The 26519-nt window shown below is 39.6% G+C and overlaps 1 protein-coding gene and 1 long non-coding RNA gene across 5 annotated transcripts in view; one reads left to right on the forward strand and one right to left on the reverse strand.

The window, feature by feature from the left end:
• Window positions 1–547: 547 nt before the first annotated feature.
• Window positions 548–19535, reverse strand: LOC145985046 (uncharacterized). 3 transcript variants are annotated; one of them, XR_014441389.1, is made up of 3 exons: window positions 19257–19535; window positions 1474–1641; window positions 548–678 (listed from the first exon to the last, which is right to left on the reverse strand). It is a non-coding gene; the product is annotated as an uncharacterized LOC145985046 (long non-coding RNA). The 3 variants fall into 3 exon arrangements; XR_014441388.1 differs by lacking the exon at window positions 19257–19535 and adding an exon at window positions 18587–18882; XR_014441387.1 differs by lacking the exon at window positions 19257–19535 and having other exon boundaries at window positions 1474–1820.
• A 1901-nt stretch (window positions 19536–21436) lies between these two features.
• LOC145985048 (protein mono-ADP-ribosyltransferase PARP12-like) overlaps window positions 21437–26519 on the forward strand; it is a 29746-nt gene continuing 24663 nt past the window's right edge. Inside the window, exon 1 of one of the 2 annotated variants that reach the window (XM_083118566.1) lies at window positions 21437–21583. The gene's annotated coding sequence lies outside the window, so the exon portion shown is untranslated. The remainder of the gene's footprint in view (window positions 21584–26519) is intronic. The other variant, XM_083118567.1, reaches the window with a different exon arrangement.

Genomic DNA, 26519 nt, shown 5'->3' on the forward strand with positions numbered 1-26519 from the left:
GAAGGTTTGGTACAATGGATAAAATGATCAAACCACTTTGTAAAAATATCTGTCTGCATCCAGCCTGAAGGGTGGCAATGAACAATCGTATCTGGAGGTGTTCCATGGGAAAAGGCTGGATTATTTCTAACACGTGGAAAAATAAGAAGAGGTGGAATGTAGTATCCTGCTGCACTAAAGCAGATCACAGCAGTTGTTGTTGTTCCTCTTTCTGCTGATGAAATTTGCCCAACTTGTCTCCTACCCTTTAAACTGATAACCTTGGAAGTTTTATTGGGAACAGTACTCATACCTGTCTCGTCGACATTATAAATGCGACTAGGAGAAAACTTGTGGCTGTCCATCAGTGCTGTAAGGAGATCGAAAAATTTAGCTACAGTTACCTTGTTGAAAGATGAGGCTCTAGCTTGAGAAGTAGACTCTGGAGTTCGAAGTGTTAAAGCAGGATGACGTTTCAAAAATCCATACAGCCAGTCTACACCAGCCATTCCAGACTGCTTAGAGAATGGATGTGTAATATTATTACACTCAGCATACTGAAACGCCAGGCAGCGAAGATCCTTCGTCGTGAGTCCGAATAGTCGTGATTCCATAAGAATGACATGTTCCTCTAATTCTGCCTCCTGAGATTCTGTGAAAATCGTCCTGAATCTTCCTCACATGACTGGTCAACGTCCACTGCAATAAAGAAAAAAAGTGTTAATACAATTAGTATCAGCCTATTGTAGGTAATTACGTTTGTCACTCAAACCTTCAAATATGTCTATTTTGGTTTACTTTAGTTCTCTTTATACTCATAACAATTCAATTTTCACAACAAAACTGAAAAGTTTCCAAACATTATCCTGTGTTACAGTGTAGGTCCACACGTCTAGGTCCTTTCAAATACGGATGGAATGTTTATAGCCTACTGACCATTCATGAATCAATTTATACAATGTTAAGAGCTAATTTTTAATCAAAAACTAACAGTCCAATCAACTGGTATTTATGAGCTGGACAGCAGGCTTCATGGCACAGTGGTTAGGAAACTAGTCTATAAATCCGACAGTCTTGGGTGCGGTCCCCACGGTGGGTTTCTGATGTCAAAAATGGGGGGGAAATATAAGTTTTATTAGCTACATTATTCATCACATGTAGGCCTTTTATCAATAATTTGTTTAATAATGTTAATTAATAGCAGATAAAGTAATAAAAATAAAGTTAATATATTCATTATTTCTTTTTTCAATCCAATACTGTTTCAAATTAGGTCACATCTTTAATGTTTTCAAGTTGGTATCACAGTGAGGATAAATGTCTTCATAATTGCTTAAGCCTACTTAGGCCTTCTGCTCATTCACAATAAGATTTGATTTAAATTAAACAATGAGAAACTTATTAGCCTACACACTAAAATGCACTAGGCTATATCCATAAGCTGCAGTTCTACAAAAATAAAATGTATTAAATAATACAAATTGAAACTCTTACCATCTCGTTTTACTCGACGGTACAGCGTGGCAACAGGAACGGCGAATGAGTCAGCAGCCTTCTGGAAACTCATAATATTATCTTTTACAGCTGTTACAGCTAGAGCCATAGACTCCTCTGTCCAGGATTGCTGATTAGTTGTGTGTTTGTAATTACGTACCATCTTGCCTGAAACAAGAAGATGTAACATAAATAATACACAATTTTATTGGAATTGTATTAAAATCTAACCATTACTATTTAGATACTTCGAGAAACTGTAGCCCGGGGCAAAGTGGAATAACATTTCTCTTTGCCCCTTTCATTTTGCCCCTGGCACACAGTACAGGTTTATAAATTATTTGCATTTAATTTATTTCGTCTTTACACATTTTGCCATTGCCACATGATGCATGACTTTATAAGTAATGATAAAAATATCAAGAGAATAATGTTAACAAAATACATACCTCTCAGTGTGCAACGAAGCAGGGCGCCAATGTTACAAGACCATGTGCTCCAAACACTTTCTTTGTTACTGAAGCCGGAGGAAAAGTTGTCGCGTGCTGCCACCTATGAGGGAGATGCACCTGTACGTGATGGTGACAATACATCGGCAAACCAAAAGATGGCGCTGCGTGTGTGCTTGGCAATTCGATCATTTCACTTTGCCCCTTATTTCGCTTTGCCCCACTTTCCCCTATACAGGGTGTCATTTTAATGGCGCCCACGGACCACAGATTCGTATAGAGGACATCAAAACAAACAACTTTTCTCAGTAACATTTCTCTCGTTGGTGCGTAGTTTCGGCGCTACAGTCGTTCAAAAAAGCTAGTTTTGCCGCCTGAATGCTGGCAACCACACACAACATTTGATTGCATTTGTGACGTCATATCCCGTCGTGAAGCGATGCGTTACAGGGTTACCAGGAACACACATATTCTATGAAAAATGACATAGCTACAATCAGCCACATTATGTACCGTAAAACAAAATGAGAGAACACGTTCTGTAACCTAACAGAAAGTAGACAAACGATACGAAAAATGTTATAAAGAAAATAGAATTCAAGTGGAAGTGGTCAAATCGAATTTTGTCTCAGCTTACATGTCAAATATTTGCAAATCTAGTTACCAAGTTGGCATCTACAATTTAGTCTATCCACTTCGTCCTTCTGATACTAGTTGTCTGTGACACACTGAACAGATGACAAAATAGAAATGAAAGAACTCAAAATTCCAAAGGTAAGCAACACGTAATATAATTTATATTCAGGGCATTTTGACGCAAGTGGCAAAATTGGTTGAAAAGACAGGGATATAAGTAGTAGTAATAAAAGCTCTCCGACAACTGTGTTTATCTATGCACCGGATACACATGCAATAATTAGTTTGCAACTGCGAACAAGGCAGTATATTCGTTACTGATTCATCATTACGTAGCTTCTGTGGTTGTACGTGTTTTAGCCGTAATGTAACAACGTGAACCTCGGATACTTCCGTTATCAGCACAAAAGTACCACAAGGCATCTGGACACAAATCTGTAGATATCAAATTTGCAAATATTTGACATGTATTTGGGCGTAAACAGCCACATGTAAGCTGCAAGGCCAATAAAATTTATTGTTGTTGATATTTGACATGTAGGCTGAGACAAAATCCGATATTGACACTTCATTTTGAATACTTTTTTACCATTTCTCATATCGTTGGTTCACTTCCCCCTTCCCGTGAGATGCCTGCTCATCATCTAGCTGGTACGCTATGATGTTCGGTCTACTGGACGCGTTTCTCGCTTCGGTTTTCAGCTAAGGATATGGTTGGTAGTTTGTCATTTTCACAAAATTTGTGTGTTCCTTGCAACCCTGCCGTGCGCCGTTTCGCCTCAGAAAATTACGTCACAGATACGATCAAATGTTGTGTTGGGTTGCCAGCATCCAGGCGGCAAAACGGTCTTTTTTGAACGGCTGTAGCGTCGAATAGACGCACCAATGAGAAAAATGTTACTGAGAAAAGTTGTTTGTTTTGATGTCCTCTATACGAATCTGTGGTCCGTGGGCGCCATTAAAATGACACCCTGTATATATATACAGGGTGTTTCTAAAGGTCGTTTACAACGATTGGGAGGTGATTCCTCACACGAAAACAAGCAAAAAGTCTAAGTTCCATTTTTACGACTGAGGCTTCGTTTCCGAGATAGGAGCCTCGCAAAAGGTGACAAAGTGAACGTCACACCTAACTGGGACGAATACTATCACAGATAGAGAGGCGGTTCCAAGGGAATCATAAAGGAATCGTATGTGCTCAGTCCGGAAGTCACTATGAAAAGTTCACTGCACGCATGCGCAATGGAGTCCTCAAAGGAATTGGGGATTTCCAGCAACAACAATGCATGGAAAAGGTATGTAACGCAGCAAGAAGGACCGTGACAATGAGAAATGCGTTCAAGACAACACATCCCGACCTCAAACATCAAAACATGACCACCGAACACAAAATCCGAAAAGTTGAGCACGGTTGCATACCCCAGTTACACGCGAGGAATGAACGAATCATGTCATGTGGCATACGAGAGACACATTACTCCACCAGGAGGAGGGAAAGGAAAACACAATATCAGATGATTGCGACAACGTGTATTTTTACACGCGACAACTGCGTAATATCCCCCCCCCCACACACACACACAACAAACAACAAATGCTACAATATCTTACGCACAGACAGTCCGTGTCACTGTACACCAACTGAAGATGTCACTTTCACCACACAAAGGGGGTGGGGAGCAATACCAAGAGTGTTCTCACTGGTATTTGCCGAGGGCAATAATCACAGACGGTTTTCAAAATGTCTGCCGTTTACTTCTACGCAGAGATGACAGCGACGAATCAAGGATTGTCGAGTACGAGCAAACAAGCCAGGTGTATCTGCTACCGTCGCGGCGGCGACGTTGATGCGAGCAACGAGGTCCTCAGCTGATGTGACAGGTGTGTCGTATACGAGGGTTTTCATTTCTACCCAGAAGAAAAAATCGAGAGGGTTGAGATCTGGCGACCTCGGTGGCCAAGGCACAGGCTCATCCCTACCAATGAACCTATTGCGAAACACGTCATGCAGGAAATGTCGTACATTACAATCGAAATGAGCTGGTGAACCATCGTGTTGGTACCACATTCCTTGCCGCAGTGCCAAAGATACGGTCTCCAACAGTTCAGGCAGAACCTCACTAAGACATGCATGATACGTGCGACCATTCAGGCGAACAGGGAGAATGTATGGTCCAATTAAATGATCATGTACTATCCCGCACCACACATTCACTGAAAACCTGTGTTGGTGATGGGCCACAAAAAGTGCTTGTGGGTTGTCAAAGTCCCATACATGACTGTTTCTACTATTGAAGACATCCATCCTGGTGAAAATGGCTTCATCTGTCCACAATACGTTTGCCCCGAAGTGAGGGTTTGTGTCCAGCTGATGCAACAACCATTGGCAAAACTCCATACGAGGGCGAAAGTCACGAGGTAACAGTTCTTGTACTTTCTGCAGTTTAAAAGGGTGCATTTCTTCCTCTGACAACACTCGCCAAACATTCACATGAGACGTGTTTCGTGCCCGAGCGAGCACTCGCGTACTGGTGCCAGGATGTTCTGCTACCGCTGTCAACACATCTTCTGCAAACTGATATGTGCGTACACTTCGGGGTCTTCCAACTTCTTGCCGCGGTGGTAACACTGACCCTGTTTCACGCAGTCGACTGTCCACTACCTGAAAGAAGGTGTGAGACGGTAAACGTCTATGTGGAAAGCGTTCTCCATAAAGACGCCTTGCCTCACGGCTATTACCACGTGCCTCCCCATACATGAGATGCATGTCTGCTAGCTGCTGGGTCGTATACGCAGCCATCTGTGTAATAGGGAGCTGGAACTGCAAAGTATTGTTTTTGTTTAACACTGGCACACTGCACAAATTGGCCGTATCATCGTACGAACACCACAGACCAATTGTTGCGATACTTGACTTGCCCACTCCACCACGTCAACTTCTTTCAATACAACATACTAGTACTCTTCAATGCGTATGACAACCTCGAGCGAACTGCTGATCATATCCCAGCACCTGCAACACGACTGGAACGACTGCCGGAGAGAACCAACCCTTCGAGCTCCTCTCGCGGGAACAGCAGTCATGAAGGTCAAACGTAGACTACGAGAGCCAGACTTGCCTGTGCAGCGCTTCCAAAACTGGTCTCTTTTACGTCACAATGATCGCGTGCGAACACTTTTGGTATTGCTCCCCACCCCCTTTTTGTGGTGAAAGTGACATCTTCAGTTGGTGTACAGTGACACGGACTGTCTGTGCGTAAGATATTGTAGCATTTGTTGTTTGTTGTGTGTGTGTGTGGGGGGGGATATTACGTAGTTGTCGCGTGTAAAAATACACGTTGTCGCAATCATCTGATATTGTGTTTTCCTTTCCCTCCTCCTGGTGGAGTAATGTGTCTCTCGTATGCCACATGACATGATTCGTTCATTCCTCGCGTGTAACTGGGGTATGCAACCGTGCTCAACTTTTCGGATTTTGTGTTCGGTGCTCATGTTTTGATGTTTAAGGTCGGGATGTGTTGTCTTTAACGCATTTCTCATTGTCACGGTCCTTCTTGCTGCGTTACATACCTTTTCCATGCATTGTTGTTGCTGGAAATCCCCAATTCCTTTGAGGACTCCATTGCGCATGCGTGCAGTGAACTTTTCATAGTGACTTCCAGACTGAGCACATACGATTCCTTTATGATTCCCTTGGAACCGCCTCTCTATCTGTTATAGTATTCGTCCCAGTCAGGTGTGAATTTCACTTTTTCACCTTTTGCGAGGCTCCTATCTCGGAAACGAAGCCTCATGGCCGTGTGCACGAACGAAGATCAAATTTTAAACTCGGATCGGGAAAGGATCACTGGAAAATTCCATTGCACCAAGACGGTTCAACACTTGATCGCGATCTAGGAACATCAAAACGAGTTTATCTTCTGATCGGCCATTCGCCACCGTTTTGGTGTCTGATCCTGGTTCACGATACTGACGCTTCGACTGCAGGCAGTTGTTTTTTAATATGAAAAGAGCGGAAAGTGATATCGAGGGCGTGCAAACGCTAGAGATGTTGGATGTACAATACCGATAATTCGAGAAATGTGTAAAGTAAACTAAAAACTGCCAAAATAATAATAATAATTTGTGGTTCTGTGGCACAAAGTCGAAATGTTTCTAAATACTGTACTTTCTATCCCAGAACACAAAACATATGCATGTGCAAGGTAAATTACAACAGAGGAAATATGATTGTATAAATTTACGAAAATACATGTTACTGGCTATTTACACGACACGACAATATAAATATATAAGAATTAAGAAATGAAAAATTCAAATACTTACCACAATACAGTAATAATAATAATAAAATATCTTTATTGAGCGGGCGAGCGTACCATACCATGTGAGCGTACGCTGTTCTCTCGCGAATGCATTTCGTAAGGCATTGAAGTCCCGTAGAAGAAGGTTCCATGCTTTCTCCTTATCCTTTTGTCTTGCGCCGTCAGTTCTTTTTTAAGATTATTATTTATTTACACCCTACTACATCCTTGTACTCGTCCACAAGGTTGATCAGTACATTTCTCAAATTCAGATAAGTTTGCGGCCCGAATTACTTTCTTCTCCGACACGTTGATACTTTAACACATCACACTACTCTGTGGGGTTCTTGATTGTCATTTGTTTTAGCCAACCAATCAGGTATAGCCTTACAAATTAATCTCGGATCATTTGAACGGAATCTCGTGAACGTCGTTTTTCGTTGGTGCAATGCAAATCTTTAAACCAAGTTCATTTAGAGCGGATTAAAATTGAGCTCGTTCATCTGAACTTCGAAATAATCGGCGTTGGTGCACGCGGCCATCAGTCGTAAAAATAGAACTTAGACTTCTTGCTTGTTTTCGTGTGAGGAATCACCTCCCAAGCGTTGTAAACGACCTTTAGAAACACCCTGTATATGGGAGGCTGAATTTTGTACCCCCCAAATGAAAAACGTTCCTGCGCCACAAAATAGTGATCTTCGTATCAAACATTATGTTTTTGGGTAAGCTGAATCCGAATATTATGTTTTGTAATCTGAAAGTTGAAGCTATTTGCTCCAAATCGCTAAAAAACCAAATGGCGGCAATACGAAATGAGGTCCTAATAACTTTTGAAGGAGCAGAAAAAATAGTGATCTTGGTGTCAAACATTATCTTTTTGGGCATCCTGAATCCAAATATTATGTTTTCTAATCTGAAATTTTAAGCTATGTGCTCCAAATCGCTAAAAAACAAAATGGCGGCAATACGAAATGAGCTCCAAATAACTTTTGAAGGAGCAGAAAGAAAATAGTGATCTTCTTGTCAAACATTATGCTTTTGGGTATGCTGAATCCGAATATTATGTTTTCTAATCTGACATGTTTGAAAATTGTTCTAGTTTCTTTCCTCTTTTTTAAACAAAAGAACCACAAAAATGACTAAACCTATGATACATTTTTTTAATTTTTTTACTTTATTTCAGAATGATAGAAACATAGAAGGATTGATCCACTTATAAATTTGAAAAGACCTGCACCTGTGAGCCATCATCTGAAGATGTTTATTATCAGTTCCTCCAGAACATTGCCACGAACAAAGGATTTAGCTACTTCAGATATTCAAGATACTCTCCTCAAAGCTGAAACACTGGGCCAGGTAAAGCTAGACACCTTCGTGAAGGAAATGATGATGGCCCCTGGTAAAAGTCACACACAAGTCAAGTTAAGTGATCCTCTACATAAATCAAATGCAAAGACCTTTAAGTCCCTCTATGAAATTAAATTGGTAGTAAGTGGCAAGGAAACAATTTTGAAAACTGACAGGAATATTCTCCAGCGTCTCGTAACTGCCTATGATGCAGGTCGTAATGTGGATCTAAATCGCATGTTGTCATGAACTAATGCCAATTGCAATCTCCCTTGCCAACACAAACGGAAGTCTGAGAACAGGAAACAAAGCCATTCTAGCTGATGTGATGACCAAGGTTGTAATTTGTCCACCTGATATATCAATTCCGTCTGCGTCATGCGTTATAATACATAAGATGGTCAAGCATTAGTTGTTGCACTTGGAAAGCCTGCAGGAGGTTTTAAACTTGAGTCAACTGGCAGATGTATTTCTTAACTTTGTTCTTTATATGGGAAGAAGCTTTAAGAGGATTGATGTCACTTGTGATCGGTATAACGCAACTTCAATCAAGGCTGGAACAAGGGATAGGCGCTTGAAACACGCTCATTTAGTAAGGAGAGTAGGGTCAAGTGCCCATATTTCGGATACTTAATTTCAAATTAGATTTTCAGTACCTAAATGTAAACAAAATAAGCCATAAATGTGTTGATAAACATTGAACATATATTTATTAATGTTTCTGAAAGTTATATTAACATGTATAAGAAATACTTGGTATATTTTATGAAACAAAGAATTGTATGCATATTTTTAGTCTGATAAAAAGGTTGCCTAATGTCGGATAGGGTATTTCCTAATTTCGGATAGGGTTACTAATGAGTATTTGGAAAGGGTGCACAATTTCGGATAGTCGAAATTAGGTACCCGTGTAGCATCCGAAATTAGGAAACCCAGTCGCATATTCAATATGGCGATTCTGTGCGTTCCCCCTCTAAAATAATGTGACTGAAACTACGTAATAATGTTTGCTGAATCTCTCAAGATTATATAAAATTTAGACAGAAGTGAGTAAATACTAACCTTCCAGTTGTAGGCCTTAAGTTTGGATGGTGAAATATTACACCAAAACTCCGGAAAAGTCAGAAATATCAGCCATACACTAAAGAAACATTGCTCAAGGTCACGCACAATGGTGAAACTTTGGGACAAAGTAGCGTGTTAGTTGGCACTATCTGCACTTCGGCGCTGCTGTTCTAAGGTGGAAATTTCTTGGTATCCGAAATTAGGAACCTATCCGAAATATGGGCACTTGACCCTAATAGAAAATGGATCCGTGCCAATCAATCCCCAACAAATTCAGTGACTTTCTTGCTAACTTGGAGAATAAAAATGATTTGGCCTGTTTTCTCTCTAATAATTTGATCAACAATGCTCCTGAAGACAAAATATTTGTGGTTTCCGGTGGATTTCACAAGGAGCATGGCGTACGAACAAACAATCGTGATTTGTCTATTGAAGGATTGCAGGCAAACCACGAATAGGCGGACACGCACATTGTAGTTCACTGTCTTAATTCTGGTGCTGACAACATTGCTGTCTCAGCACGTGATGCAGATGTATTAGTGCAATTGGTAGCGTAATTTCACAAGAATAGATGTACAAAATTGTGATTGCGAGCAGAAACAAAAAAAAAATCATCCAGTACATGAAGTCAGTCAGAAGCTTTCATTTACGGATTCTGTCTTCGAAACTCTCATCCCATTCCACGCCATAACAGGATGCGACACAGTATCCTACATTGCTGGGATCAGTAAGAAGACAGCATGGAAAATATTTAACACTAATAATAATGATCTACTAAATCTTTGTGTTGACGAATTGAAAGAAGAAACAGCACACAAGGCAAAGAAGTTCATATGCAAGTTGTATGGTGTACCGGATGCAAGCAGCTGTGATGAAGCCAGAGTAAAGCTGTTCAGCAAAGTAAAAACACTACAAGCACTGCCCCCCCTCCCTCAACTACCGATGCTCTACGCTTACATGTATAACGGGTCCACTATCAAGCCATGGTGTGGAGGCAGTCAGTCATACCAAAACCTGTGTTACCACCACCTACTATCTTGGGATGAAAAATTGTTGATGGACAGCTCGTTCTAAAACTTCAATCACTGCCACCAATTCCACAACCCTGCTACGACATTGTCACCTGTGGATGTTTGGGTGGTTGTATATCCGCTACATGTTCCTACAGGAAAGGTCAGCTTGTATGTACTGCAGCTTGCAAATGTGCAGATACTGACACTAAGGAGTGCATGAACATCCGTGACTAGAAAAATGTTATACTATTTTTGTAGGCAAAATAAGGTTGAATAAGGTTAACGTGCGGATTTATCATACCCTGGTAATGTTAACAATTCAATATGGTCTTATGCTTTGAATAATATTATTATTTTGCATCTTTACTTCAGAAATGTTCTATACTTTTTTCTGTATTAAAAACCTACTGTTACACTGTTTTATTCCAGGTTCAAAAGTATGGCTACGAAACATTGCATGGATGCACGTAGCTGCCATTTTGTTTTTTTAGCGATTTGGAACAAACAGCTTAAAATTTCAGATTAGAAAACATAATATTTGGATTCAGCATACCCAAAAACATAATGTTTGACACCAAGATCACTATTTTCTTTCTGCTCCTTGAAAAGTTATTAGGACCTCATTTCGTATGGCCGCCATTTTGTTTTTTTAGCGATTTGAAGCATATAACACCAAAATCGAGAGTGGCAAACAAAATATTCGTAATCAGCACATCAAATACATTCAGAAAATGTTGTTTGCCCACTTTTCCTCAAAAATGCTTCCTACAGTCAGAATATTCGAAAATTGTCCCAGTCTATACAGGTGTTTTGCTGGAAAATGTGTCAGAGACTATACATGACATCCGAAATCCATGGATGTTCTGCACATAAAATACTGTCCATATCCTGATTTAGAGTTCGTTTATCAGATTTTTCCATAGGCATTTCTGTTAATAAATAACAAGTGAAATATTCATCATTGGCACGTAGCTGCCATTTTGTTTTTTTAGCGATTTGGAACAAACAGCTTAAAATTTCAGATTAGAAAACATAATATTTGGATTCAGCATACCCAAAAACATAATGTTTGACACCAAGATCACTATTTTCTTTCTGCTCCTTGAAAAGTTATTAGGACCTCATTTCGTATGGCCGCCATTTTGTTTTTTTAGCGATTTGAAGCATATAACACCAAAATCGAGAGTGGCAAACAAAATATTCGTAATCAGCACATCAAATACATTCAGAAAATGTTGTTTGCCCACTTTTCCTCAAAAATGCTTCCTACAGTCAGAATATTCGAAAATTGTCCCAGTCTATACAGGTGTTTTGCTGGAAAATGTGTCAGAGACTATACATGACATCCGAAATCCATGGATGTTCTGCACATAAAATACTGTCCATATCCTGATTTAGAGTTCGTTTATCAGATTTTTCCATAGGCATTTCTGTTAATAAATAACAAGTGAAATATTCATCATTATTATTATCATTATCATTACTATTATTATAACTACTATAGTAAATTAGTAATAACATTTAGGGCCGGTTGCACCATCGCCACTTAATCTGCCACTTTACAAAGTGCTGGATAACGACAGGCGGGAGATTTAGGCGGCGGTGGGTTGCACCAAGCATTTTTATCCTCGGCCTTGTAAGGTGGAACTTTCTCCTGCTTGTCGTACGACCTGGCAACAGAAACTGGAGAAAGTTGTGTTTTCGATTGTGTTTTGTTTGTTTATTACGTGCTAATATCTGCTTGTCATTCCAAATGCATGCTTTTTCAACTGAAATATGTTTAAAAAAACTAAATATTTATTGCAATAAAATGAAACAGCTGATAGAAGTAGGTAATGCATGTGTCTTACTCTCATATAATATCAAATGTATGTTATATGATACAATATAACCCGTAATCTTTCGAAGTAGTGGGATGCTTACAAAATTTTCAATTTATTTTTCACGTACTCCAATTAACATAATGCAAAAAAGAATATTCCTCGTCTTATCTTTCAGTAAGACATACGGTCAACTTTTTAAAAATATTAAACACTACTAAACAGTGACCAAAATTTTACGAAGTCGTAACAAATGCAAGTTACATTTATTCAATTTTTAGTGCAAGGCTGACATATCTGAGTTTGGTAAATATACGGAATGAGAAGAGCAATCTTCTATTCTGCTCTTACTAATTTATCATTCGTTTCTGTTAATAATTTATCAATCCGTAACCCCTTCTTTAGCGAATAGCGAGTATTAGTATTATCAACGTTGACTAACTTATAGATTTCTTCTTTATTTATAATGCAGCATTTGTGAAAGTTGGTTAACGATGCAGATGAAAATTAAATTTTTGTATTCAAAACAAATTCGAATAGCACAAAAAAAAATCGTTCATCAACGGTTCCATGTACAAGGTACATTTTTGGAATTACTATCATCTTAGCACAAAAGGAAGAATCAAATAGTAATGTAAAGTACCGTAGTACTGTATGTACGCATGTTTTATTCTTATTAAGAAAAAAGAAGAAACTCCAGGCTGTATATACTTTCAGATAGGTAGTTTCGTGCAACGTTATATGCTAGTGCAATGCAAGAACGTATATATTTCTTTACAAAAAACAGTAATATTCACCAGGAAAATATACACTATACATACGTACAAGCTGTGGTCCTTTTTAGACGAGCGGATAGGGACAGTATTAGCACCTTGGGTAATACATGCTAACAACACCAAACATGGCCTGCCTAACCTATCCACGTATGTATATAATAGCTTAAATAAACAAATTATAATTTGCCAAACCTATTTACATGCTTATTTATGCTATTATATGCCTACGTGGATAGGTTAGGCAGGCCAGGTTTGGCGTTGTTAGCATGTATTTCCCAAGGTGCTAATGATGCCCCTGGCCGCTCGTCTTTTTAGGCCAGTTATTTTGAAAAATCAAATACAAGATCATGTGTATTGCATATGAATGTTAAAAAAAAAAAACTTGAGTGCACGTTTTATGCATCTTCAGGCATGTAGATTCGTGCAAGGTTTATTACAATGGTGCATTTTCTTTGTATCTACGAAACGTAACACCATTCGGAAATTGTTCCTTGTATATACGTATCAACGCCGTAAAGATACTGCTGTACCTGTCTCTATTATTGCCAGTTTTAAAGTTAAAGTACAAAATCTCGCACAATGTAATGAAAAATATGTTACTTCGCATAAAACGTTTCCTCTAAGTAGTAAATACCGAAAAAAACTTTGGCATTTACGTCTTATGCTCTCCCATGAATATTACGGGAGGGGTTGGTTAGGTTAGGTACAAAACCAGTAGGAAATTGTTCCTTGTACATGCATGTCAACATCGCAAGGATGCTTGTTAACAGTAAACTTTTTTCTTTGCCAATTTTGGAAGTTAACATACAAAATCCCACATATACAATGTATACGTTTCTTAAAACATTGGTATTACGTCTTATGTACTACTAGGTATGTAGTTTCTTGCAAGGTTATTATTGTAAATGTGTGTGTTCGTAAAAAACACACCACCATTCGGAAATTGTTCCTTGTACGTACATATGTATGAACTGGACGGTAAGAGTAGCTACTGCTAAATATTATACGTGCATTCTTTGCCAGTTGTTATTCGGAAACAACACATTACTTGTTTATTTGCAATGTTACGTTCACACCAATGGCGACGGAAGTGACTCTAATAATATTACACGTGTTTCAATCTTAAAGATTACAAATTACCAGGATTGCGAAAAAGCAACTGATGCATGGTGTACATTTCGTGTATTGCGTTTGGTTGAAAAAAATTGGTTACAGCAAACACACATTCATTTATTTGGAACGGCATTTTAATACAATTTTGCAAGCATCAAACGCATTACTTTAACCTGGTTTTATTTTCTGTACCCTCATGCACTCAAATCCTACATACGAAATTACAGTGAAACTGCTAATGCTAATATCAATATACAACATTTTCGGAACACACACGAAAATGACCATCTAATATTCATTTCTACACATATATTTACAAACGTTGCTTTATTTATTGCCGTTCCTGGGATAATTAACAAATCCGCCTTTTTTTGCTGTTATTTGGTAATGCAAAACATGCAGCAAACTTTCGCAATTTGCAACAGCTGATCGAGACTTTGCCATTTTATCAACTATAAAAGTGTAAACACAGATTATACTAGGTGCTGCATGCATCTGTTGGCTGCACAGTGTACTGCTTTTCCATGTTTACCTGGCACTTAACGCGTTAGGCGGAGCCCCGACCGCCACTTACGTTACACGGGACTTTAAGTGCTAGGTAACGTTAGGCGGACATTGAACAACCGCAAAACGGTGTTAAGTGGGGGATAAGACGTTAAGTGGAGATGGTGCAACCGGCCCTGACTTCTGCATTGTCTTTTGAAAATTAATCATCTCACCTGTTATCAAGATTAAGAGTGGTTGTAATCATTTGGGAAAAATTATGTCATCAATATAGTCCCTTTATTCAAATTCCTCGTCACTCTGATCTGAATTTCTGCATAAAGAACAATTTGAAAATGGCTATATTTAAAAAAAAGTCAAATTAGCTGAACTAATTTCAACCCAACTCCTTGGGCACGCCACTGCCCCTGAGCATAGGCACACCCTAATGGGCTGCTTTATCAAAGAGAATTAAAGACAGATATTTCAATAAGAGAGAAAATAAGCGGCAGTTTGTATGAAGTTGAAAATGTCATTACTTGGTACAAACGTGTGCATTATCGCTGATGAAACGGGTGTCTATAGATTTTCGATTTTTCGATGTCATTGGAGAAATAAGATATTTACTGCATTCTACTCTGTACTGCAGCGCTTTTCTTTTATACCTGTCACAAGCTGCACGTGAGAGAACTTTCTCCAAGCTTACCCAAGTTAAAACTAAATTAAGAGCAACTCAGAAGCAGGATAGATTGGAAGCCCTGCTCTTGCTATTTGTGGAACAGGAAAAGGCTTAGTCTATTGATGTAAATGAAGTTTAAGAACATTGTACCTTTTAACAGACGTCTCTTGTTATAGATAACGTGTATTTTGATGTATTTGTTTGTAACATTTATGAACATTTTGTGTGTGTGTAATTTCTATGCAATTCGATTTTTTTCTACTACATACATTCAGAAATTTTCAACACTCATTTAGTGAATTCATATTCCTTTACAAACATCAGTGTAGTTAAAGAGCCAAGTGATTGTGTTGCAAAATATGCTATTAAAAAGGTACAAGAACCCTTTTATGTTTCTTTGTGCTCACCCAAATAAAAAGTTCTAGCTACGCCTATGCCCCTGAGGTATCTGGAAAGACTTCGTATAATTTGAATGGTGAAATTGTAGCTTAAAACATGGTCAAGGTGTGCCATGAAAGGCAACAGATTAAGTGCCTATGCAAATTATCCTATAGGATAAATTATGCTATATCAACAGTGACGGCGATTAGAAGGGGAAGTTGCCCCCCCCGCCCGCTTCCACTTTTTGCCTCTGCAATATTCTAAACCTTATCTACAAAGGGATAGTAAACTGTCGTTGACCTACCCCCCTCAGTTTTGGACTCCAATCGCCGCCACTGTATTATGAGAAATCACTCCAAGTTTGTCCCGCTTCGAGCACTGCTGCCCCCCCGAGAGAAAATGCTATGGGCGGCCTTGATTTCACTTTCTCTTTCCATTTCGAGTTCTGCATAAAAGAGACCAGTGACGTGCACTGAGGAGTAGCTAGTCTAGCAGAGATAGATTAATCAATCTCACATCTCTAATTATTTTCAAATCCCAATATTTATTGTCTTGTTAAAGCCACAGTTCATATGCAACACTTTCTTTTCCACGCGCTTCTCGTCCATCGGTGTGATCCGCGGGCAAAGCAAGCTGGCTGGATACCCTAGCTCGCTCTTCTTCAGCCTGACCAGTTTCCAGGTAGAGACGGCCGGCCGGAGGATAAGGAATATTTCTACCTCTACCTCCCTTGCCCCCTCGCCCCCCGCTACAATGGTTGAAAGCCCACGCTTTCAGGTCCCCCAGTCTATCTCCTATAGGACAGATAGGGGATTGGTTTCCCTTCGATTTCTTTGTAAATCCTCTAAAGAACTCAAGGAAAATTTTCTGCAGTACTTACTTATGTTCTCTGTATTTACAGAATCTTTTACACATTATGTATAATATGGGATGTAGTTTTCTTATTTATGAAATGGGAACGTGTTATGTGCAGACAATAAATAATGTTATGCTATCTTTATTTATTTTTTTATTTTCAAATATGGGATATATAATGATTACATTACAAATATGTGCTCAGGCTCTCTCTCACTCTCGTTTTAGTAGTGTTTTATTTAAATATACTAATCTCTTGGCCTCCAACAGATGTATTTATTTGGGCAAGAGAACGCACGTTCATATTGTTGTTGGTTTCGTTTATTTTACTTCGCTTTTCTGCCACATTTGGTTATCGCGAAAATGAGGATATGTGATGATGTGATGAAACTGGTGAAGGGACCTCAAACAATCGTGGCCAGGATTCGAACCCGTGATGAGCGTGCATTCTTGTTCCTGTGTTGTACTCTGCAGTGAATAATGAAATAATTTGAAATGAAAAATGTATCTCAGAACTCGAAAAGCCAAATGAATATTATTGAAGAAACTACAAAAGGTGTGTTTTGTTACCTGTTTTGTTTCTGTGCATAAAGTGGACTTAAAATACCAAATCAACCAACCGTTGGGGAATGGTTATCACAACACGCTACGACACCAGTAGTTCCGGGTTCAAACCCCGACCTGGGCATGGGTGTTCTTTGTGTTTGTCCCTTCATTAATTTATCGTATCATCTTCGCAATTAACCAAATGTGACTAAAAAGCGATGCTAAGTAACAAAATTCAAGTCAAATCATTGATTGATTGCTTGATTTGGTTTATTTTACTTCGCTTTTCCGCCACTTCTGGCTAATCGCGAAGATGATACAATATAAATTATGAAGGGACACACTCAAAGAATACCCATGGCCAAGCCAAGATTCGAACCCAGGATCTCTGGCTTAGTAGTCAAATCAAATCTTTTTTATTTTCGAATGGGGGTGGGGGTTACGTGTACTTTTTTTTAGTACTCATTCATCATTTTGCAATCTTTTCCTGTTATTGACGTTCTATTTTTAGGAATACTGGGCCTAAAGGGGAGGGGGTATGACCCACACCAACCCCCCCTTGATCACGCCACTGATTGCTACCCCAAGTGTCGACGTCACCGCACGTCAATGAAAGAGACCAACGTTCCTTGCTTTAAGTTCGTCAAGGCCTCGCTTCGATGGCACTGGCGAACGCAGAGGGACCTCATCCAGAAATTTTGAGAAAATCAAAATAATGAACTCGGGAAGAACCTAAGTTTGTAAATGCAAACTCTACTTAAAATGACCCCAACTTACCATTTTTGCCGTTGAACAACCATTTTTTTAAATCAAGGGTTAATAAAATGGTAAGTAGTAATTACGAAATATTTTATAATGTAGGCTATCTCCCCTTCCCTAGAACGCAGTTATGTACCACCACCTTTGCAGTAACAGTTCCCCCGGGGAGAGAAAAAAATCTGCATACACTAGTGCTACGAGCAAACAAAAAATGGAATTTTCTATCCTGAATGGATGCAATCCAATGGATAGCTTCATAGTTGCTTGTATGATCATTTTTTTTTTACTTTTAGATAAGATTCTAGAAGCGATCGTATGTAAATAAAATCATGCCAGCAAAGGAGTTGTCAGGATGAAGTGATTTATCTTACCCATTTCCTTCAGATAAAGCATATATCGTCGCACATACATTGGTTTATTGTATTTGATGTGTTTGCATAAAGGAAAGAATTTGTACCCTATGAAAGAGATATTTACACCCCAGGGGATGCATAGTTCACAGTGAAGGCGATTAGGGGATGCAGTTGCCCCCCACCCCACTTTTTGCCACTTTTGCCTCCGCACTATGCTAAATCTTATCTACCAAGGCAAAGTAAAGTGTCCTTGTCCAGCCCCCCCTTCCCAGTTTTGGAACCCAATCACCGCCACTGATAGTTCATCACTTGTACTACAAATTTTGTCGCTTATCTACAGAAATTACAAATGCCAATGGCAACTGTGAATCCGTGTCACGTGGTTGTATACATTGTTTCTCGATGATTCGCAGCATCAAAATGAGCAAAATGGGGGGAGGGATCCTACAATTCTTTTTGGTCTCACTGCAGAACATGGGCTGCTTTTTCCCTCTAAATAGACGAACGAAATTTATATCCCCTGAAAGTACGTACCTTCTACTTCCATTTTCTGGTGTTCCTTTTACGATTACTATTATATTATTGCCCGTAAAAAATGTTTTTCCTGCTACTAAAAGCAATGCATTTCTCCATTTGTTCGCATCCATATTGTTTACGCACTCAAGTGTTGTGCGATAAGTGAGACCCTTTATTTCGCGGAATTCGAGTTGATTTGTCGCTCCGGATTCCACCCACAGACGCACAGTTTCTTTCATTATTTCAGACGAGGAATGCTTACAAGGTTAGGTTAGGCCTGTTAGGTTGGGTTCCAATAGCATAAATACAATGAAAAATGTTTTTCCTGCTACTAAAAGCAATGCATTTCTCCATTCGTTCGTGTCCATATTGTTCACGCACAGTTCCTTTCATTATTTCTTCGAGGAATGCCTACAACGTTAGGTTAGGCCTGTTAGGTTAGATTTCATTAGCATAAATACAATGACTAATTATTATTTAGGCTAAGTGAACTAAACCTAGGTACCTAACAACACAGGCATTTTTTTCTTTCACTAGATTTGTGCAGGAATATGCCTTTTCCTTCGCTGCTACGATTTCAATACCGCCCAACCTGGACACGTTTTTCTGTTGTTTTTTTTAAAGAAAAAGGTAAAATTTACGTTTCCCCAAAACGTCTTTTTTCAATTTTACAGGAGAAATTACTTACCGAAATGCGTTTATTTATACTTTAGGAAGGTCTTGGAAGTTTGCTTTCAACTCGTTGAATTTTTTTTGCCGATAAATCATGTAATTTTCGACATTAATGTCGCTCCGATGCATGAAAGCTGTTCCCTTGATGTCCGTCTACTACGTGAACCAAATATTTGCGAGCGTCTCATGACGTAACAACCGGTCAGTGTTTCCAAACGCGCGGTTTTGTAACTGTGTAACAGTTCTAGAACGTAAATAAACGCGAGTTACTGTTCATCATTTCTGATTACGAACTTGCGACAACATAACGTGCACAGGATCAGTGGCGTGCTCAATGTGAGGTTGATGGGGGTGATAACCCCCCCCCTTTCGCCCAGTATCTCTAAGGCTATTTATGAATGGTTCGTGGGCTATTTATGTATGGTTCGTGGGGCTATCCGTGAATGGTTCGTGGGGCTATCTGTGAATGGTTCATGGGGCTCTTTTTCACTATTGAAACCTTTGCGTGGCCCTACTAACCTATCCACGCGCCAATCGTTCGTGGGGCTAGCGCCAATGGTTCGTGCGGCTATCTTTTTCACTATTGAAACCTTTGCGTAGCCCTACTAACCTATCCACGCGCCAATGGTTCGTGGGGCTAGCGCCAATGGTTCGTGGGGCTATATTTTTAACTATTGAAACCTTTGCGTGGCCCTACTAACCTATCCACGCGCCAATGGTTCGTGGGGCTAGCGCCAATGGTTCGTGCGGCTATCTTTTTCACTATTGAAACCTTTGCGTGGCCCTACTAACCTATCCACGCGCCAATGGTTCGTGGGGCTATATTTTTAACTATTGAAACCTTTGCGTGGCCCTACTAACCTATCCACGCGCCAATCGTTCGTGGGGCTAGCGCCAATGGTTCGTGGGGCTAGCGCGAATGGTTCGTGCGGCTATCTTTTTCACTATTGAAACCTTTGCGTGGCCCTACTAACCTATCCACGCGCCAATCGTTCGTGGGGCTAACGCCAATGGTTCGTGGGGCTAGCGCGAATGGTTCGTGCGGCTATCTTTTTCACTATTGAAACCTTTGCGTGGCCCTACTAACCTATCCACGCGCCAATCGTTCGTGGGGCTATATTTTTAACTATTGAAACCTTTGCGTGGCCCTACTAACCTATCCACGCGCCAATGGTTCGTGGGGCTATATTTTTAACTATTGAAACCTTTGCGTGGCCCTACTAACCTATCCACGCGCCAATGGTTCGTGGGACTAGCGCCAATGATTCGTGGGGCTATCTTTTTCACTATTGAAACCTTTGCGTGGCCCTACTAACCTATCCACGCGCCAATGGTTCGTGGGACTATATTTTTAACTATTGAAACCTTTGCGTGGCCCTACTAACCTATCCACGCGCCAATGGTTCGTGGGACTAGCGCCAATGGTTCGTGGGGCTATCTTTTTCACTATTGAAACCTTTGCGTGGCCCTACTAACCTATCCACGCGCCAATGGTTCGTGGGGCTATCTTTTTCACTATTGAAACCTTTGCGTGGCCCTACTAACCTATCCACGCGCCAATGGTTTCAGTTGCTTTGTTTTATTTCAATCACTTATCGCACAACACTCTTGCTACCTTGCGTTCTGACGTCAGCAGACTGAAGTTTATTTTTAGGCTAAAGGCCTATGTTGTTATCCATATCATTAAAATTTCAGTAACCACCAAACGTCTCTAATTCCCTTATTTTCGTATTTTCCACATTCATACTTACGTATTCTCCATACTAGTACCTAGATATTTTGCTATGAAGAAGGTCGCAACACTGCATAACCACTGATCATGGACTACGCTAGTCAAGATTTCTCCGCCATATCGCGTGTAACGCAAGCAAAAGCGAAGAAAATAAAAATACTCCATATTTCGAAAATTGAGATTATTTGCCTGCAAAAAACGAAACGCGAAATAGAAGAACCCTTACGAATGCAGAATATGTAAGTTTCAATGTGAAAAATAAGAAAATAAGGGAATTAGAGACGTTTGGTGGTTACCGAAATGTTAATAAGAAAAAAAAATTCCGCACTTTAAAACTTACTTTTCCCAATTACTAACTACAAAACGTTACCAAAAAATTATGAACCGCGTTCCTCCTAAGCAGCCCATATTCTGCAGTCTTACCAAAACTCGGAACCTGGCAACGTTGCAGAATGGACTTTCCCGTTTCGCGTGACGCAGTAGAATAAATTACTGAGATCTTTTGTAGTATTTTTTGGTGTTCACAGTAAACATAGAAGTGAGGATATATTGCATTCATAACGTTGAAGTTGGGTTAAATGAGAAGAAGGAAAACTTTGAGTACATACCAGGTATGGTTTAATGAATTTTCTTTGCGAAAATTGTTTAGTTTCTATTCTTTTAGTTATTATTTACGTTAATATTATTATTTTCGTGAATCGAAATATTGCAATGAAAGTTTTTCCCATATCATCAACGTAAACAAAAATACGGTATGTCTGAATATGACCAAACCCCTGTCCGATTTTCTTCATATTTGACGTACTTACTAATTGAGGCCTGTTAATGACGAATCTGAAGTTAAAATTTGTCGGAAACGTTTAGAAATGGCAAAATAATTGCGAACCATTGACGTGTGGATAGGTTAGTTTCGGTTAGGTTAGGCAAACATAGTTAAAATTTCGTGTCGTGGTAGTATCAGGATCTAGAAATTGCGAAATGTAATTATGCGGTGGTAAATGTGCGATATAGCCCGAACAGAGTTCTTCAAATTTACAGGAGAAACTACTTACAGAAATTAGTTTCTGTAGCATTGTCGAAGTTCTTCGAGGTATTTTCTTTCGCGGAAACTGAAAACTTCACCATAGAATGCTGCAGAACAAGAAATAATCACTTTTTATGTAAGGAATTTGCATTTTTTGTAAAGCGACAACATTTTGCCGTTGTTTCCATTATGTGCCTGCAGATGGCGCGAGCGTCGTAAGTCACACAGTCTTTGATCAGTGTTTCCAAACGTGCCTTTTTTTTACGAGAATTTTTTTAACTGCTTACCTAACCCAACCTAACCTAACCTTGCCAGAAATGGTTTTTGGGGCTATCCGTGAATGGTTTGTGGGGCTATCGTGAATGGTTTGTGATGACATAATGAACACGAAAGTAGGTATTTTTCGGTGAAGAAGGTTGAAACACTGCATACCCACTCCAAATCGACAAACCACAAGCACGACGTGCGATGATCCATGACGAGTGCATGCCATATTGTCTGTTACCCAAGCGGAACAAGGAAGACAAATAATGACTCGTAATATGAAAAGTTGATTAAAATTTCAGTAACCACCAAACGTCTCAAATTCCCGTATTCTCGTATTTTTCACATTAATACTTACGTATTCTGCATTCCTAAGGATTCTTCTATTTCGCGTTTCGTTTTTTCGACGCAAATATTGTCAAATTTAGAAATATAGAGTATTTTTATATTGTTCGCTCTCGCTTGCGTTACATGCGATATGGCGGAGAAATCTTGACTAGCGTTGTCCATGATCCGTGGTTATGCAGTGTTCCAACCTTCTTCATAGAAAAATACCTACTTTGGTGTTACTGATTTTGTATTTCTTTCCAGATTCGAAAAACGCAGGAACCATGCACGGATAACCCCACGAACGATTGATAAATAGCCCCACGAACCATGCACGGCAAGATTAGGTTAGGTAGGGTCACGTAGGTTACAATAGTTAAATTTGTTTTTAAAAGTAGAGAAATATTTTTTTCGGGTTCGAAAACCCCACGAACCATTCATAAATAGCCCCACGAACCATTCACGGATAGCCTCATGAACCATGCGTGGCAAGGTTAGGTTAGGTAGTGTCACGTAGGTTACAATAGTTAAATTTGTTTTTAAAATTAGGAAAATATTTTTTTGGGTTCGAAAACCCCACGAACCATTCATAAATAGCCCCACGAACCATTCATAAATAGCCCCACGAACCATCCACGGATTGCCCCACGAACCATTCATAAATAGCCCCACGAACCATTCATAAATAGCCCCACGAACCATCCACGGATAGCCCCATGAACCATTCATAAATAGCCCCACAAACCATTCACGGATAGCCCCACGAACCATTCATGGATAGCCCCACGAACCATTCACGGATAGCCCCACGAACCATTCATAAATAGCCCCACAAACCATTCTAATTCCTTCAAAATTCCATGGTGAATTACAAATTGTACAGGATCTTCAACGCCGTGCAATTTCACCACGCATCCTGTGCACGTCATGTCGCAATTTCGTAATGACAAATGATGAACAGTAACACACTTTTATTTACGTTCTACTACCTACAACTGTTACACAGTTACAAAACCGCGTATTTGGAAACACTGACCGGTTGTGACGTCATGAAACGCTCGCAAATATTTGGTTCACGTAGTAGACGGACAGCAAGGGAACAGCTTTTGTGCATCGGAGTGAAAATAATGTCGATATGTCTAAAATTGAGATTATTTGCGTGCAAAAAACGAAACGCGAAATAGAAGAATCCTTAGGAATGCAGAATACGTAAGTATCATTGTGAAAAATAAGGGAATTAGAGACGTTTGGTGGTTACTGAAATTTTACGAAAAGTTGACACTATTTTATGGAAAAAGACATAACTTCACCTCAAAGAATCTTCCGCAATGCAGAATATGTAAGTATCAATGCTAAAATGAACGAAATAAACGAGAGAGGTGTTGGGGTATATCACATAATTACCACGGAAGATTCTTTAAGGTAAAGTTATGTCTTTCCATAATATAGTGTCAACTTTTCATATTACGAGTCATTATTTGTCTTCCTTGTTTCGCTTGGCTAACAGACAATATGGTGTGCACTCGTCATGGATCATCGAGCGTCAGGCTTGTGTTTTGTCGATTTGGAGTGGGTATGCAGTGCTTCAAGCTTGAGTTTGAGTTGGTGTTTTAAGTCCACTTTATGCACAGTAAGGCTAATCGGGACTGGACCTACAGTTTTAAAGTGGGATCCGAACCACTTGTGCCTCCACCGGGTATCGAACCCGGGTCCCCTTGATTACAAGGCAATGACGCTACCACTGCGCCATGGGGGAGGCCCCGCAGTGCTTCAAGCTTCTTCACCGAAAAATACCTACTTTCGTGTTCATTATGTCATCACAAACCATTGATGGATAGCCCACAAAAAACATTCACGATAGTCCCACAATCCATTGACGGATAGCCCCAAAAATTATTCATGATAGACCCAAAAACCATTCACGATAACTGCACGGACCATTTCCAGCAAGGTTAGGTTAGGTAAGCATAGTCAAAAAAAAAAAAAATCTGATAAAAAAAGACACATTTGGAAACACTGGCGAGACTGCGTGACTCGCGCCATCTGCAGGGTACATAAGGGAAACAACGGCATAATCTCGCTTTACAGAAAATGCAAGTTCCTTACATAAAAAGTGATCATTTCTTGTTCCACAGCATTCTATGATAAAGTTTTCAGTTTCTGCGAAAGAAGACACCTTGAAGAACTTCCACAATGCTATAGAAACTGATTTCAGTTCGTAGTTTCTCCTGTAAATTTGAAGAAATCCGTTCGGGCGATATTGCATATTTACCAAATTTGGTGTCGTGGTAGTATCAGGAATATATATACAGTCATGGACATAAGTATTCATACAAAGGCATTGTCTGAATGAAACATGTTATTATACAAAGAAGACCGTATAGGCAAGTCAAGTCTGTAGCCCATATGCTCCATTGGAATGGCAAGAATAGAAACGCAAAGCAATTGTGTGCATACAATTGAAATTGTAATGAGAAATGTGGGTAATCCTTAGATAAACTGCTTTCTGGATGGTCATAAGTATTCATACTCCAGGTTATAAACTCAAAAAAAGGTCATCAAACAACAGTTTCCAGCATTCAGTACCAGATATTTGTTTACTGCACTTGCACCTGTGTAAGGAAGTGGTTGGTTTGGTGTTGGCGTGCTGCAGGAAGTCAAATGGGCCACAAAGGGAAGGAAACCACGATGGAAGAGAGGAGAATTATGATATCATTATACCACAATAAGAAATCATATTCTGATATCGCAGACATAGTTGGGAGAAGTCGTGCGACTGTGCAAAGTGTCCTCAAACGATATAAAGACACATAAGTGGTGATAAATAGAGGAAGGTTGTCCTCAGAAACTTACTTCGAGAGAGAAACAAGGACTGTTGAGAATGATCAAGGAAAACCCAAAATTAACATTGTCAGCAGTGTCGGCACATGTTCACAAACACCTGGGAAAACAAGTGTCCTCACGAAATATTAGAAGACTTTTCAACCGAGCAGGGTACAGAGCTAGGGTACCTACAAGGAAGCCATACATCAGTAAGAGGAACAAGAAGGCCAGATTAACATTTCCAAATAGTATGTGAGTAAAAGTTTGGACTTCTGGGATAAAGTGTTCTTTACGGACGAGAGTAAATTTAATATTATCCATAGTGATGGTAGAATTTTGGTGTGGAGAAAGCCCAATACTGAGCTTGAGCCTCGAAATTTCTTGGCTACAGTTAAACATGGAGATGGTGGCGTTATAATTTGGGGCTGTATGTCAGCCTCAGGTATTGGAGAACTCGTCTTTATCGAAGGAACTATGGACAGATTTGTCTATTTGGATATTCTGAATAACAATTTGCAGCACAGTATCGATCATTTGGGTCTTGGGAATAATTTTTACTTCCAGCAGGACAACGACCCTAAACATACAGCTGAGATTGTCCGCCTCTGGTTGTTATATAATACTCCCCACACACTCAAAACTCCACCTCAGTCCCCCGACCTTAACCCCATTGAACATCTTTGGAGCCATTTGGAAAACAGACTCCGCAAACATAAAATAACAAGCAAGAATAGACTGAAAGAGGTCATTTTGCATGAGTAGCACAATATTACATCTGAAATAACCACGCCTCTTGTTCATTTTATGCAAAAGAGACTGACAGCTGTTCTCCATGACAGAGGAATGCATACTAAATTCTGACGACATGGTATTTGTTTCTTTCTTTTCTTCAAAGTGAACTTTTATGTTTGTGTATGAATACTTTTGTCCAGCCAAAGAAGCGGGTATTGAAAATGTATTGTATTTTATTTTTCTACAAGCAGCATCTGATATTTATTTTTGTTGTCAATATATCGTTTGGTGCATACATGGTACAGCATTAACAGTTTTGACTTCCTTATTGTCTTGTAGCTGCTGCAATTCGTCCTTTCTTCCTTTTAGTTCCACTG

The sequence above is a fragment of the Lepisma saccharinum genome, chromosome 3 (genome assembly GCF_977018435.1).
Source record: "Lepisma saccharinum chromosome 3, izLepSacc3.1, whole genome shotgun sequence".
In the NCBI taxonomy this organism is placed as follows: domain Eukaryota; kingdom Metazoa; phylum Arthropoda; class Insecta; order Zygentoma; family Lepismatidae; genus Lepisma; species Lepisma saccharinum.